The sequence below is a fragment of the Hypanus sabinus genome, chromosome 2 (genome assembly GCF_030144855.1).
Source record: "Hypanus sabinus isolate sHypSab1 chromosome 2, sHypSab1.hap1, whole genome shotgun sequence".
NCBI classification, from domain to species: domain Eukaryota; kingdom Metazoa; phylum Chordata; class Chondrichthyes; order Myliobatiformes; family Dasyatidae; genus Hypanus; species Hypanus sabinus.
Genome location: NC_082707.1, coordinates 195,987,555 through 196,003,608, shown reverse-complemented (window position 1 = coordinate 196,003,608; position 16,054 = coordinate 195,987,555). Strand labels below are relative to the sequence as shown.

The following is a 16,054-nucleotide window of genomic DNA, read 5'->3' as shown; positions in this document are numbered from 1 at the left end:
TTCCACACACTTCTTTGGAAGTTACACATAAGAACAGTTTCAAGGAGGATTTTGGCTTTAAATCAGGGGTTTTCAACCTTTTTTTTTATACCTTGGACCAACACCGTTAAGCAAGGGGTTTGAGGAGCCCAGGATGGGAACCTCTGCTTTAAATGAAGGAGGATTAGCATATGGAGCACATGGTTCTGGTTTAAGACGGCACTGGTGAAGCACAGCAATGCCTTACAAGCAGCAAACAAAACTACTGGTTTTTCTATTAATCACACTTTTTCTGGAAAACAACCACTGCAGTGAATAGCTTGTAGTTTCCCTTTTGGAGCTGAACTTTGAACTGCCTGTGTGACTTAGCGTTTTTGTGGTGTGAACTGAAGTCTCAGAGTCACAGGACAGTTGTGGCGGAGTGACGTGTTTGAGCCAAACTGAGGCAGCAGGGCCTAGGCCGGGGAGTGAGGAATGAGCCGATGTTGCTGGAGTGGACTTGGAGCCAATTCCAAGCGGTAGAACCAAGGTGAGGCAGAGATGAAATGCCAGGACCCAGGCCTGAGAGCGAGGAATGAGTTATTATCTGACTGATTTAAGTGCCAGGCCACATTGAAAAGGTCAGGGTTTTGGTGCTGGAGGTGAGGGACAGGCTGGTGTTCAACCTGCTACTTGGTGAGGTTTGCTTGTCTTTGCACTGAACGGAGGCTGTGGCCTACAACTAACAGGCTCCTAAACAGGCTGTAGTGTTGATTGGCTTCATGGCTCTGAACCCTCTTCCATGAAGTTTAGTTCTGCATGTTATTTGCTTTCTCTTTCTTGTTTGCACAATTTGTACTTTTTTTGCACAGTGGGTGTTTGATGCTTTTCTTTCTTTAATGGGTTCTCTTGGGTTTCTTTGCTTTGTGGCTGCCTGTAATGAGATGAATCTCAAGGTTGCATAGAGTATAAATACTTTGATAATATATGTACTTTGAACTTTGAAAAATGGCATAATAATAACATACGTTTTTGACCTAGGTCAATGCCCTAATGCAATCCACAGGAACGTTATCAGGTTTAATTGACTTTGGGGCAGAGACATTAGAAAACATGTTTCTTTAGATTGGTTTCATGATAATGTTTGAGGTTGTGGTGAAGCTTATGAATGTTATTTAATCAATAGAAGTTACTGCTAGGAGAGCAAAGTGGTGTGAAGCTTAGTGTGTGAGTCAAGTGAGCAGATAGGAAGTGAGGTTTGATATCCCTACTGACCTTGACTGCAGGTTCTGGGTCTTTAACCTCTCTGCAGCATTTGGACAATGTTCTTGAAGCTTCGCATTTGGCATTGATCCCCTCACACTGTTACTGGAAGATTCTTGGAGCCCTGTGAATAGAAAATCTCTCTTCTCCAATTGGCAGGGTTTCCCAATCTGGGGCCCACAGACCTTTTGGTAGGGCCACAAGGCATTAAAAAAAGGTTAGGAACCCCTGATCTATGGAGAGGAAGAAAAGTTAACTTTTTGGGCTGAAACTCTTCATCAGGAGGTTTATTCTTCTCCATTGATGCTGCCTGACTTATGGAGCCATAGATCTACAGAACACTATAGCACAGAAATCATATTTTTCTAGCTAGTCCCATTAATCTACACCTGAACCATAGCCCTCTATACCACCATGTACTTACCCACTGTAAAAATGTTGCTTTTGTAATGCCACATTGTGCTTTAAAAAGCCTAAATTCTGGATATCTGCAATAAAACTGAAAATGCTGGAAAAGCTCTACAGAGCAGAAAATCTGTATGGAGAGAGAAACAGAGTTAAAGTTTCAATGAATCTTTGGTGGAACTGGAAGAGTAGAAGTAAGCAGATTGTAAAACGCAGAATGCTCAACTATTTCTGATATTTTTATTAAACTTATATTTCTCTTGCCTAGTCCTTGGAGCAGCATGGCAGCGTAGGGGTTAACACAATGCTTTCTTTACAGTCCAGCCGACCTGGGTTCAATTCCCGCTGCTGCCTGTAAGGAGTTTGTATGTTCTCCCCATGACCGCGTGGGTTTCCTCCAGGTGCTCCAGTTTCCTCTCTCAGTCCTAGGACCTACTGGTAGATAGGCTAATTGGTCATTGTAAATTGTCCCGTGGTTTGGGTTAAAATCGGGGTATTACTGGGTAGTGTGGCTCAAAGGACCGGAAGGGCCTGTTTCATTCGGCATGGCAATAAATAAATAGTCTGATGATCCCAGTCCCTGCTGCCTTCCACTTAATCTCAGAATTGTCCACGCTTGCCCCTTGGCTTCTTAAAACCGCTGAATATGTCCAGCGTGATCTATTTTATTGCAAGTAGCATGATAAGAATTAACATTTGGATTGTTCTGCATCAGGTCAAATGGGCATGGGTTAACCATACATCCAATACTGTGCTTGATTTCCCAGTGCTGGCTCCCATGGAGTTCTCAGGGTAATTTACTCATTACACCTAGAAGGAGGCTATTCAGCCCATTGAGTTGATGCCAACATTTAGCAGAGCAATCCCATTAGTCACATTGCCTTTTTCTTTACTTCCCTATAGTTCTGCAACTTATTCTCTCTCACATTCCCATCAATTTCCCTTTCATTCTTTCATCAGGTTGATAGGGTTTCAAGGAAAGCTTTTGCTACTTTGGCCTTCATAAATTGAGTACAGGAGATAGGATCTTATGTTGAAGTTGTATAAGACATTGGTGAAGCCTAATCTTGTGCAGTTTTGGTCACCAACCTCCAGGAAAGATGTAAATAAGATTGAAAGTATGCAGAGAGAATTTACAAGTATGTTGCCAGGTGTGGAGGTATGTTGTCAGGAACAAGGTAGAGGAGCCTCAGAACTCATAGAACCTGGTTCAGGAGCAGTTATTCCCCTTCAACTATCAGGCTCTTGAACCAGTGGGGATAACTTTACTCAACTTCACTTGCTCCATCACTGAATTCTTCCCACAACCGGTTGACTCACTTTCAAGGATTCTTCATCTAATTTTCTCAATATTCATTGCTTATTTATTTATTATTATTATTATTATTTCTTTCTTTTTGCATTTGCACAGGTTGTTGTATTTTGAACTCTGGTTCTCTTTCATTGATTTTATTATGGTTACTGGATTTATTGAGTATGCGTGCAAGGCAATGAATCTCAGGGTTGTATATGGTGACATATATGTACTTTGATAATAATCTTACAACTGAACGTGGTAAACAATTTTTTTTTATTGAGAATTGAGTAAACACATCTGAGAAATGGTTATTTAAATATTTACAGATACAGCCTTTCCTGAATTTGTGTGTTCAAATCTTGTAAAAAGTCAATAAAACATTTTGTTAAACAGAATTTCATTAGTTGAAAGGCTTGAGTGAAGTGCCTTGTGGCTATTTTGCCACAGTGTATTGCTAATTGTGTGTTGTTGTATATGGAGAATAGAGTACTATTTGTTACAGTGAAAGAAAGCTTCAGAAATCATAGGGACTTACCTCATAGAGATGGAAGTTCAATTATATTTGAATACTCTGCTGCTGAAGGGCAGAGGCAACAATAGGTGGGTTGAATTGCCTTTGTAATATATTTATATTTATTTTTATTTTTGAGTGCATAGTGGTGGAGTGGAGAAACGTCTCTACCAAAGGAGATGTAAGGCACTCTTTCTCTCTGCTAGTCTGCAGGTCATTCTTGGGCAAGATGTGGCAACTGCTTAGCCCCTGAAGGGTTACGTGAAGCCGTGGGAGCAGTGGTGGATGTTCATATGAGCTGCTGGTGCATACCACAAGTCCTGGCAGGCAATCTCTGAAGGGTTTCGATAATGGCTGGGGTCACCTGTCTTGTAAACACACCACCCAGAGAACACAATGGCAACCAACTCTTGTATAAAAATTTGCCAATGACAACCATGGTCATGGAAAGCCCATGATCACTCACGTCATACGACATGGCACATAACAAATGAATAAGTGAACATATGGGGTGTCTAGGGATGGGTAGTCCCTGTGGCAAAAGGACTTGTCATGTCCATTCTGAGGGCAGTTCCCTCACCTTTGGGTCTACCGGACACTTAGCTCTCACCTGTGGCTCCAAGTAGCTGTTTGCATGTGACTGCAGCCACACTGCAGTACACCGCTTCGACAGGCGGTCTAAACCAGGTGAGAGTAGGCAGTGGGCTTATACCCAAGTGAGATAGGGACATGCCTGTCCTAGCATGCAAAGTCAGCTCCGGCGAACTGGATGGATGAGATCCACAGTGAAATCCAATGGCCAGCAAGGCAGCTCTGCAATACTTTGTGGAGAGCGACGTGCATGACAGGGCATAGAACACAGCCACTGCAACCAAGGAAGATCCCAGTTTGCAACGACTAATCATGCCACTGGACCCGGACTTCTGAGATTGAGAGAGTGGAGCTGCCCCAGTGCAACGGCTTTTCCACTTCAAAACCTCTCCCAGACAGGCCTTCTTATTGGATATGATGGGCAACCAACAGTAATTTCATTGTTAATTTGCAGCTTGTGCCTTTTCTTACTTCTGTCCTTTTGTTTCGACCGCATCTCATGTCAGAGTATGCTCTGGAAATGTGCTGAAAGCTCCGAGGTGTGAGAGAAATGCTTCGATTGACAGTGCAAGAAAACCTTTTCCCAGTTCTGTTTGATTCAACTCCATTCTGAATGACAGGTTTTTTTAGTCGAGGCAAAACCGTGCACGCTGAAGCAAACTTAAAGTGTGTCAACTATACATTTCTTCCTGGGAAAGTGGTGTTGAGCTACCCTCTTGATCTGATTTCGGATGTTGTCGAGGAGAGTGTGCCAGAATGTAGACCTAGATACAAAAAGGAACATCAGTAAATTTCCACTTCAGCATGGTGCACGTTTCAAAGTTCAAAGTAATTTTAATATTAAAGTACTTAATATGTCACCATTTACTACCCTGAGATTCATTTTCTTGCAGGCGTTCACAGTAGAATAAAGTAGTACAAAAGCGTCAATGAAAAACTACACACAAATACAAAAACAATGTTCAAAAGAAGACAAACTGTGCGAATATAAAAATAATTAATCAGATATAGGGATAGATAGATAGATAAATACATAAATAATGCTGAGAATGTCGGTTGTAGAGTCCTTGAAAGTTATTGCATAGGTTGTGGAATCAGTTCAGTGTTGAGGTGGACATTCAGTTGGAAAGGATGCTGAACAGATTCACCTTAAAGGAATATTTTTAGAACTTGTCAGGATTGCTGGAAGATAAATAGAGAGGAATATGAAGGGCAAAATTAAGTACTAGAATGATGGGACTTTCCAGCTGAAAGAAGCCAAATCAGGTTAAAAGGACATAAGGATGAAGTGAATCTGCAGATGCTGGAAAAAAATAACAACACAAAATGCTGGCAGAACTCAGCAGGCCAGACAGCATCTATGGGAGGAGGTAGTGACAACGTTTCGGGCCAGAACCCTTCATCAGGAGTTTTGGCCCGAAACGTCGTCACTACCTCCTCCCATAGATGCTGTCTGGCCTGCTGAGTTCTGCCAGCATTTTGTGTTTTTAAGGATGAAGTAGACGTGGTGTTTGTTAAGAAGTGAGTTACTTGAATTTCAGAATAGAGAACATGGAGGGCCCAGCAGCAACAGGTTGGAAAAGCTGGGAGGGAAGTATTGCATGAATTATTGAAGCTTAAAACAATGAATTCCACTGATGAATGACATAATACAAGTATTCTAGGATATATGAGTAATGAAAGTTGGGAGACATTAGTAGTCCTGATAAGAGAACTTATGTACACCAGGGTTGTCATACTGGGTTTGTAAGCATTGCAGCATGAATCCCATACAAAAAGTGTAACAGAACGTCTTCAAGTACTTACATATGCAGTAACCAACAATGGGCAATAAAAATGGAATTGATTATGAGGGGAAAGATATAAGGACAGGGGGCATGTTGATTATTTGGGGCTCAGGGGGTTGGGGTGGAGAGGATGTTGCAATTGCTGAAATGGAATGGAGGGTGTGGTGATAAGATGCAATCACCAATCAGGAAAGGGCGATGATTTGATTGATGGGTTGGACCAGGTTGGACAAAGGTTATGAGCATTGTGAGTGGGATGTAAGTTGATACATTAGGGAAGAGAGAGGGATTGTGTAGGGGAACTGCTGAGTAACTTGAAACATTGGGGTCCCAACGTTGGGCTTTTATCCACTCCAAGCTTGCCGAAGCATCCTCCACAAGTGTGCTGGAAACCTTCTAGTGCAGGAGCCGCCTTTGGATTATTTATTCTTTATTAGATGTGAGTTTAGGTGGAGCAGTGTGGAACAAAGGGCCCCTGAAATACAAATACATTTGTCTCTAAAAGTTGTGCCAAAGGTTAGTAAGGTGGTTAAATAAAAAGCAAATTGAACACTAAAATTCATTCCTAGAGTGTGGTAACTGGAAGTTAGGGATGCTAAACCAGCACTGAACCTTAATCAGGTCATTCTTGGATCACTGGGTGCAGTTCTGTTTATAACACAGGAGAGGATACAGAGACTTACAAGGGTGGCACCAAGGAACGTGAGGTATACATGTTAGAAGTGAATGAGCTGGCGGGCAAAACAGACAAAACTCCCAAGTGTGGTTTTATCATTGTTTCAATGGGCATATTAAATGTCAGAGAAATGTAAACAATATACATCCTGAAATTCTTTTCCTTCGCCGACGTCCACAAAAGACAGGAGAGTGCCCCGAAGAATGAATGACAGTTAAACATTAGAACCCCAAAGCCCCCCACCAATTCCCCCCTCCCACGCACAAGCGGCAGCAAGGCGATGATCCCCCCTCCACACCAGCAAAAAAGCATCAGCACCCCCCACTGAGCACTCAAGTGTGCAGCAAAGCATCAATAAAGACACAGACTTGCAGCACCCCAAAAACTACTTGTTCACCTGGTAATTCAACATACCACAGGCTCTGCCTCTCTCCCTAATAAGAGAAAAAGAGGCGTCTCCGTTTCACAGCGAGAGGGGAGACATAACAAACAACTCATTGATTTATGACGTTAAAAGTCTGTTATCGCTTTTTCCGAGCTCTGCGCCCGGAGAGTGGGCACCAGAAAGGTATAGATCTCCGGGCACAGAACCACCGGCAGCTAGCCCGCTGCTGCTGTGTTCTGGCACGATGCTCCAGTCAGGGACCCCAGCATGTCCCCAAAGCCACAAAACCCTGGAACCCTGAAGGTGTGCTCGTCTTCCAGGCTGAGTCCTTGGGATATCAAAAAGCGGCTGGTCGTGAGGCCCTGAGAGCGGGTCCCGTTCCCGCAAAGAACCAAAATCAGACTGTAACATTTCTTTCTGTCCACACAATGTCCACATCCTCACATTTTCTGCACATTAATGTGCCTATCTAAACTTATTGTTCACCAGAAAATCTGCAGATGCTGGAAATCTTGAATGCTGCCAGAGCATTTACCCCAACCAGCTTCCCTGGCAGTGCATTTCAGGTACCCATTATTCATTGTGTAAAAAGACTTACCCTGTACGTCTCCTTTGAATTTACCTCTTCAAACCTGAAATACATACTCTCTGGTGTTAGACATTTCACCCCTGGGAAAGAGATACCAGCTGTCAATATACACCTCTCATAATCTTATAAACTTCCACTGATTTCTCCTCCGTTGCTCCAAAGGAAACAACCCTAAGTCTATTGTTATGGATGAGGTTTCCAGATACTTGGAGAACAACGATAAAATAAGTCAAACTCACCATGGTGTCTGTCAAGGAAAATCTTCCCTGACAAATCTGTTCTTCGAGGAAGTAACAAGCAGGGTGGACAAAGAGGGTCAGTGGATATCATCTACCTGGATCTTAAGAAGGCGGTTGATAGGGGGAACAAGAGAAAATCCTATGGCGTTACAGAAAAGGTACTGGCATGGATAGCGGAATGGCTGACAGGCGGGAGGCAGCGTGGGAATAAAAACGGCCTTTTCTGATTGGCTGCAGGTGTCTATGGTGTGTTCCTCAGGGGTCAGTATTGGGACCAATGCTTTTCACATTGATTTAGATAATAGAAGCAATGGCTTTGTGGCAAAGTTTGTGAATAATAAGTGGAGGGGTAGTTAGTGCTGAGGAGGCAATGCAATTACAGCAGAACTTAAACAAATTGGGAGAAAGAGCAAAAAAGTGACAGATGTAATACAGTGTTGGGAAATGTATGATAATGCATTTTGGTAAAAGGAACAATAGTGCGGACTGTTATCTAAATGGGGAGAAAATTCAAACATCAGAGGTGCGGGGGGACTTAGGAGTCCTGTGCAAGACTCCCAAAAGGTTAATTTACAGTTTGAGCTTGTGTTAAAGAAGCAAGTGCAATGTTGGTATTTATTTCAAGGGGAACAGAATAGAAAAGCAAGGAGATAATGCTGAGCCTTTATAAGACACTAGTCAGGCTGCACTTGGAGGATTGTCAACAGTTTTGGGCCCCATATCTCAGAAAGGATGTGTTGTCATTGGAGAGAGTCCAGAGGAAGTTCACAAGGATGATTCTGGGAATGAAGGGGTTAACATATGAGGTGCATTTGGCAGCTTTGGGCTGATAATGGAATTTAAAAGAACGTGGAGGGGTAGAAGGTCTCATTGAAACCTACCAGATGTTGAAAGGGCTAGATAGAGTGGGCATAGAGAGGATGTTTCCTATGGTAGGGATTTCCAGAACTAGAGGGCACAACCTCAAAATTGAGGGCAACCCTTTCGAACAGAGGTAAGGAGGAATATTTTTAGCCAGAGAGTAGTAAAACTGTGGAATACTCTGCCACTGACTGCTGTGGAGGCCAAGTCCATGGGTATATTTAAGGCGGAAGGTTAAATTTTCGTGATCAGTCAGGGCATCAAAGGATATGGTGAGAAGGCAGGTGTATGGAGTTAAGTGGGATCTGGGATCAGCCATGATGGAATGGCAGAGCAGACTCGGGCTGAATGGCCTAATCCTGCTCCTATGTCTTATGGTCTAACCAAAGTTTGTCTAGCTTCTATAGCATATGCCCTCTAATCCAGGCAGCATCCTGATAAACCTCTTCTGCACCCTCTCCAAAGTCTCGGCATCCTTCCTGTAATGGGATGAACAATATTGAATGCTATACTCCAGATGAAGATACGGGGGTTCCCAACCCGACCAATTGTCTTTTAAATGTTGTTAATGTAGCTGCCCTAGCCATTCCCTCAGCATGAATTTGCCCATCAGGCCCCTATCTATGCCCCTTATGAATTTATAAAGTTGTAGGTATAAAGAAAGCAAGATAGCAGCTATACTTTATTAGGAGTTTGAAGAGACTTGGCATGTCAACAAATACATTCAAAAACTTCTATAGTTGTACCGTGGAGAGCATTCTGACAGGCTGCATCACTGTCTGGTATGGAGGGGCTATTGCACAGGACCGAAAGAAGCTGCAGAAGGTTGTAAATCTAGTCAGCTCCATCTTGGATACTAGCCTACAAAGTACCCAGGACACCTTTAGGGAGTGGTGTCTCAGAAAGGCAGCGTACATTATTAAGGACCTCCAGCACACAGGGCATGCCCTTTCCTCACGTAGGAAGTACAGAAGCCTGAAGGCACACATTCAGCAATTCAGGAACAGCTTCTTCTCCTCTGCCATCCGATTTCTAAATGACCATTGGACACTACCTCACTTTTTAAAAAATATACAGTATTTCTGTTTTTGCACTTTTTAAAATCTATTCAATATACGTAATTGATTTATTTGTTTACTTATTATTACCTTTATTGTATTTATTATTATTTTTTCTCTGCTAGATTATGTTTTGCATTGAACTGCTGCTGCTAAGTTACAAAATTCACATCAAGTGCTGGTGATAATAAACCTGAATCTGATTCTGATTATACATCAGTCTCCTGCACTATGAGCACCAAAGTATCAAGTCTCAACTCTATTTGCCATATACATTTACATGCATTAGGAATCTGCCGCAGTGTGTTGGTACGACATGCAACAAACACAACAATAGTCAACATTTACAAATAATAGACAATAATATGGAATTTAGAGGTTAAAGAACAGATATGGAACAAAATGTGCAGCATGTACTTACAATGTAAACAGCATATGAAAAGTGGTTTAAGTTGTTTACTGTGCATTGCGGTGACTGAGGTAATAGATAGAAGGGGGGTGGCTGAAAGAATGGTTGATCAGATTAACTGGAGGAATAAACATTTTAAGGTGGTGTGAAGTTTTTGTTTCCCAGAAGGGAGCTTTAAGAAGAGGCAGTTTGATGGCAGATCATGTCTGCAATGATTTTTCCTGCCTGCTTCTTTGTCCTGGACACATTCATATCCCGTAGCGATGGCAACCTGCAGCCAAAGTGTTCCCAATCTCCCCCTATAACTCAACATCTCGGGTTCTGGCCATGTTCTTGTAAATCTCCTTTACGTGTAACCAAGATCACACGATATTGCAGGTGTTGTACAACTGGAACATTACATCCCAAGTTCTGTACTCAGTGCCCTGCCTGATGAAGATCAGCATGCCGAATGCCTTCTTCACCACCCTGTCTGCCTGTGGCGTCACTTTCACAGCACTGTGCATTGTGCTCCCAGGTCCCTTTGTTCTACTACACAACCCAGGGCCCTACCATTCACTGTGAAAGCCCTACCCTCGTTTACGGGGTGGCGGTGTGAAGATACATCTCTACTAAAGGAGGTGTAAGATGCTCCTCCCCTCCGCTAGCCTGCAAGTCACCCTTGGACAAGGTGTAGCCCTTGTTTAGCGCCCCCCCCCCACCCATCAGGGTCACGAGAAGCCATAGGGACATGTGGCATAGGGTGGTATGAGCAGCTGGTGCATATCACATGTCCTGGTTATGCAAACACTGACACCAGGCAGACAATCTTTGAGGAGTATTGATGGCTGGGGTCACCCATCTTGTAGAAATACTGACCAGAAGAAGGCAATGGCAAACCACTTCTGAAGAAAAACTTGCCAAAAGAAATCATGGTCATGGACAACCAAAGGATCAAATTGGGTAGATTATTTTCCTGCCACGTTCCATCTTTGAGATCTGGCACCTAGAGTACCCATGGAAGACTCACAGAGTCAATGGGAGAACATGCAAACTCCACATGGACAGCACCTGAGAGGATCACACTGGGGTCAATGGAACTGTGAGGCTGCAGCTCTATCTGTTGTGCTATTTACTATGCTCTGATCCGAAAAACTAATAGAAAAGCGTTTTTATATATATAAAATAGCTCCGGATTCAGTATTCACGGGTGCTTTGCAATTTTATTTTTTAAGATAATGACATTTACTGCGCAAATGAACAAGATATTTGGAGGCACAGGAGATTCTGTAGATGTTGGAAATCTGGGCAACACCCACTAAATGCTGGAGACACTCGGCAGGTCAGGCGGCATCTCTGAAGGTAAATCGACAGGGCGAGTGATGGAAGGGTCTTGGCGCAAAATGCCGACTGATATTTCTCTCCACAGATGCTGCCTGAGTTGTTGAGTTCCTCCAGCCATTTATGCGCATTGCACAAGATACTTGCTGGAGATTGTTGACATTAAATTGAAAGGTTAGGCCATCTTTTTTTCATTTGCTTGCGAATTAGAAAGTATATAAATTGGATATGTTGGCTGAGTTATCTATTAAAATGACTATTTTTATATTTATGGGTCGCAATTTTGCAAAGCGGCCGTGTCTGGCACTAGAAGGGTTAATAGGTCCGTGATACGTAACTCCGAGGAGCTTTAGGACCCAGCGGACGTCTGTATGCTGCTGCCGATGAGACGAAGATAAAGCAGATGCGTAAGGAGCGTGTAAGTTGCTGAACTCCGGGAGGAGGAATGAGGCCAGGCGAAGGAACGGTCTCCCGGCCACCGGGATGGCGACAAGGTCTGTGATAGCAGATCCCACACAGCGGCTGCCTGTGCCGGAAAGCGAGACAAATCTAAACTCCTACTACTGGATTCGGGGAAGCTGACGTGAAAAGTTTAACGACCCCCCCCCCCCCCAAATTTATAATCTTGATCATCAAAGCAACTGTACATTGTTTCAAAGGCAGTCTTCGTGAAGCCAGGTTAGTGTCCACCTCTGCCAGTGAGCGGTGTTAAAGTGTGTGTGTGTGATTGATTCCCACTGATCGTACAAAACATTCCGGGACTTGGACAAGTTCGATAAGGTCCGTCTCCTAGTTCAGTGCAGCAAACTGGCTCTTTCATAACTTCTCTTACAAGCCGTCGACTTGTGGCTTTTGTTGGGGAGGACCCAGGCCGGCATCTACTCTCAAATGTTTCTCTGCGAACTTCCTTAGTTTATTTCTAGTTTAAAAGTTGGTCCCCTGTTGTGGGATTGAAGATTCAAGTGTGAATCAGTGCGGGGAAATTAACAATCAAAGCAGAATGTGGTGATAATACGATGTGTTAGGCAGCACCTGCGGGGACCAAACTAGAATTTTAAGAGAACTCACTGTTAGATTTGAGAACCGGAGTTATAGGGGAAGATTGAATATGTTAGGACTTGATTCCCCGGAGTGTAGGAGATGAGGGGATATTTGACAGAGGCATCTAAAATGATGAGAGGCAAATCAAGCAGGTTTTTTTTCCCACTGAAGTCGGGTGAGACTAGAACTAGGGTTAAGGGTAAAAGGAAAAATATTTAAGGGGAACATCAGGGGTTCAGAGGACGGTGGGTTTGTGGAAGCAGCTGCCAGTGGAAATGGTTGTGGGCGCATCTGTAACCTTTAAGATGAGTGTGGGAGGGGTATTGTCCAGCTGGCAGTCATTGGGACTAGGCTGAATTATAGTTTGGTGCAGACTGGATGCGCCAGAGAGCCAGTTTGTGTGCTGTCCTACTCTGTGATTAATTCAGCTTGGTATCTTCATACCTGGTGCCTGCTAACATTTGGTGTCAGCCCTGATGAATCACCAGAGTTTCCCTTTGGGTGTTGGTGTCCCCATTTTTGCAATGATGGTGCCATTCCGCTGAACAGGTTCACCCAGGTGCTTGGTACCAGTTGTACCCATGGGCCAAGTGTTTCAAAGTGTATAGAAGTAAACAAAGTTTCTTTTCTGGGGAGAGAAGGGTGAGGTTAGTATTTTAGGGATGTCATGCTGGTGAATCCTCCCAGGCAGCGGTGAGTATGAAAGCACCAGGTAGGTTGGTTTATTATTGTCACATGCACAGAATATCTTTGTTTTGCATGCCATGCATACAGATAATACTATCACATTAGTGCTTTGAGGTAGCACAAAGGAAAGCTATAACAGAATGCAGAATCAGGTGTTACAGAAAGGTGCAGCAGAAGGCGACAGTAAGGTGAAAGGTCATAATGAGGCAGGTAGGTCTCGAGTTCATCTCACAACACAGGAACGTTTCAATACTCTTGTGTTGAGGCTATCCTTGAGCCTGGCTGTATGCACTTTCAGGGTTTTGTATATTCTGCCACTGGTAGGGGGAGAGCGAGAAGAGAGAATGTCCTGTGTGTGTGTGTGTGTGTGTGGTCTTTCATTAAGCTGGCTGTTTTACCCAGGCAGTGAGAAGTGTAGACAGTCCATGGTGGTGGGAGGCAGTAATGTGCTGAGCTGTATTCTCAACTCTACAGTGTCTTCTGTTCATAAGACATGGGTGCAGAATTAGGCCATTTGGCCCATCGAGTCTGCTCCACCACTCTATCATGGTTAATTTATTATTCCTCCACTCCACTCTCCTGCCTTCTCCCCGTAATGAGTAGTTAATGGTCACAGGCAGGTAATATTATACTCTGCCCGGAAAGGCTATGACTCCCAAGTCTTCATCGTTCCCCAGTACTGCTGGTTTGTACACTTTTGTCCGAGCTGCCTGTAGGGGGCTGTTGGTTCCATGTTGATGGAACATTCCCTTGCTCCTGGTTGCCTAGGTGAATGCTTCCCTAAACTCTGCAACAGTCAATAGGAGTTTTCATTAGCTCGAAAAGCCAGCCTAATTCACAGTGAGAAAAGGAGGCCCTCCCTGAGATTAGCTTATCAGTAGCAGCAATAACTCTGTGTAGGATATTTCTCAAATAAGGTAAGTGCTGGACAGAGAAGCTGGGTGTTCAGTGAGAGGCAAGGAAGGGTGATAATGGGGTCAGGGTGAAATTCTGAGAAAACTTTAAATATTGGGGCAAGAGATGTGACCAGACAGAAGTAGGGGGTTGTAGGGAGATGATGGTAGAGTAAGGAGAATGCATTGACCAGATAAGAGTGAGATAAAATACTTGCTGTGTGTTAAGCCAAATTACTACAATTATAAGTCTGGTTGAAACAGACTTTGTTTACAATTGTGTACGATTTGGTCTCCATGTGTTTTTAAAAACAGATGAACTACAGAGTAGGCTGAGTAGGTTAGAACTTGACTGTAGAGTTTAGTAGGCTGACAGGGCATTTCACAAACCCCTCAAATGTCACTTTGAGTAAAATAGTTTAACCTGAGGTTTTCTGTGTGTGTGTGTGATGCCCCTTCTCATAATTATTAAAAATGCTCACACGACCCTTCCAAAAGCAGTCAGCTCCTGCACACATTAATAATTCAGTTGTGATGCACTGGACAAGTGGTTGTTAAGGGTTCCAGGGGTTGTCACTCCACTGTGAGTGACTCCCAACGACTGAGCGGATGGGAAAAAGGCCTCCTAATGTACAGTCTGATTTTTTTTTCTCTCCTGTTAGATGTATTAGTAATGTCGTTGAAAGCAAGTGGCTCTTAACCTAAAAAAAAAACCTGATTATAAAAATGTTTAATATTTCAACTTCAATTTCTGTAACAGTTTCTTCAACTTCCAGGAATTGATCCCCCCTCCCCTTCCCCATTTCTCAATTCCTCACTCTGGCTTCTTGCCTCTTTTCCTCGCCTGCCTATCGCCTTCCGTGGTGCCCTCCTTCTTCTCTGCCTCTCGTGTTCCACTCTCCTATCAGATTCACTCTCCAGTCCTTTTCCACCTATCCACCTCCCAGCTTCTTAGATCAACCCCCCCTTCCCCACCCATCTGGCTTTACCTATCATCTTCTAGCTTGTTTTCCTTCCCCTCCCCTCAACTTATTCTGTCCTCTTCCCTCTTCCTTCCCACTCCCAAAGAAGGGTTCAGCTCAAAATGTCGACTGTTTATTCCTCACTGTAGAGGTTGGCTGACCTGCTGAGTTCCTCCAGCATTTTGTATGTTACTCTGGATTTCCAGCATCTGCAGAATCTTTTATGTTTATAAAATGTCAGTCTTCTTTCCTTGTATTTTCCATAATCATGGCAATATTAGTCACTTTGACATGATTAGTAATATCTCTGCTGGCAAAATAAAAGGTGGTAGTTGTATGAAAGCAGTACATTGTCCCAGAATTTGCTGGAGAAACGCCGGCATACTGCAATGGACCAGTATTGCTACAAATGAATAATTGTTGGAAATAGTGACATTCCACTCCTCACAAATCCCGAATCACATTCTTGATTTCAGGGATTCATGAACTCCTTGCATTTGCGCTCGAGAAGCAAATGGTACCCAATGGGAAAAGGCTGGCATGGCATGGCATGGCATGGTAGCATGGTCATTAGCATAACGCTATTACAGCACCAGAGATCACCATTCAGGGTTCAATTCCCACCACTACATGTGACCATGTGGCTTTCCTCTGGGTGCTCTGGTTAGGATGTATGGTTAGCGATAGTAAGCTGTGGTCATTAATGACAATCTGATACTTTTATTTCAGTTCCACTTTAAAAAAAAGAATTTAGTTCCAATGCAGCCACAATAGGATTCAAATTTTCGCAAACATACTCCATGTTAGAAGCCAAGAAACACGATGCCGTTGTGTTTCTTTTTCCGCCCAGAAGCATGGTGACGCTTGCAGACTGCGCAGCACGATCCCCACTGATTCGATTTGACACAAACTGCTCATTTCACTGTATGTTTCGATGTACCTGTGACAAACAAAGCTAATTTCCAAATGTTGTTCTTCTATAAACCAGCTTACTGACTGCTGGTGTTTAGGGCAGCAATGAAGGTCCTCCATCTCTGTCTTTCAATACTGTTGCACACAGATGTAGAAGGATTCGTCATTGCTGTTTCCGTTACTGTTTTGTTTGACCAGTCAGGGTATTTG

The 16,054-nt window shown here is 43.5% G+C and overlaps 1 protein-coding gene across 4 annotated transcripts in view; it reads left to right on the top strand.

Annotated features, from left to right (window-relative positions):
* The first annotated feature begins 363 nt into the window (after positions 1 to 363).
* Positions 364 to 16,054, top strand: part of LOC132389679 (tandem C2 domains nuclear protein) — a 104,651-nt gene continuing 88,960 nt past the window's right edge. For 2 of the 4 annotated variants that reach the window (XM_059962260.1, XM_059962233.1), the window contains exon 1: positions 364 to 508. The gene's annotated coding sequence lies outside the window, so the exon portion shown is untranslated. Of the gene's footprint in view, positions 509 to 600; positions 621 to 11,733; positions 12,028 to 16,054 lie in introns of those variants that run through there. The other 2 variants (XM_059962257.1, XM_059962242.1) reach the window with 2 other exon arrangements.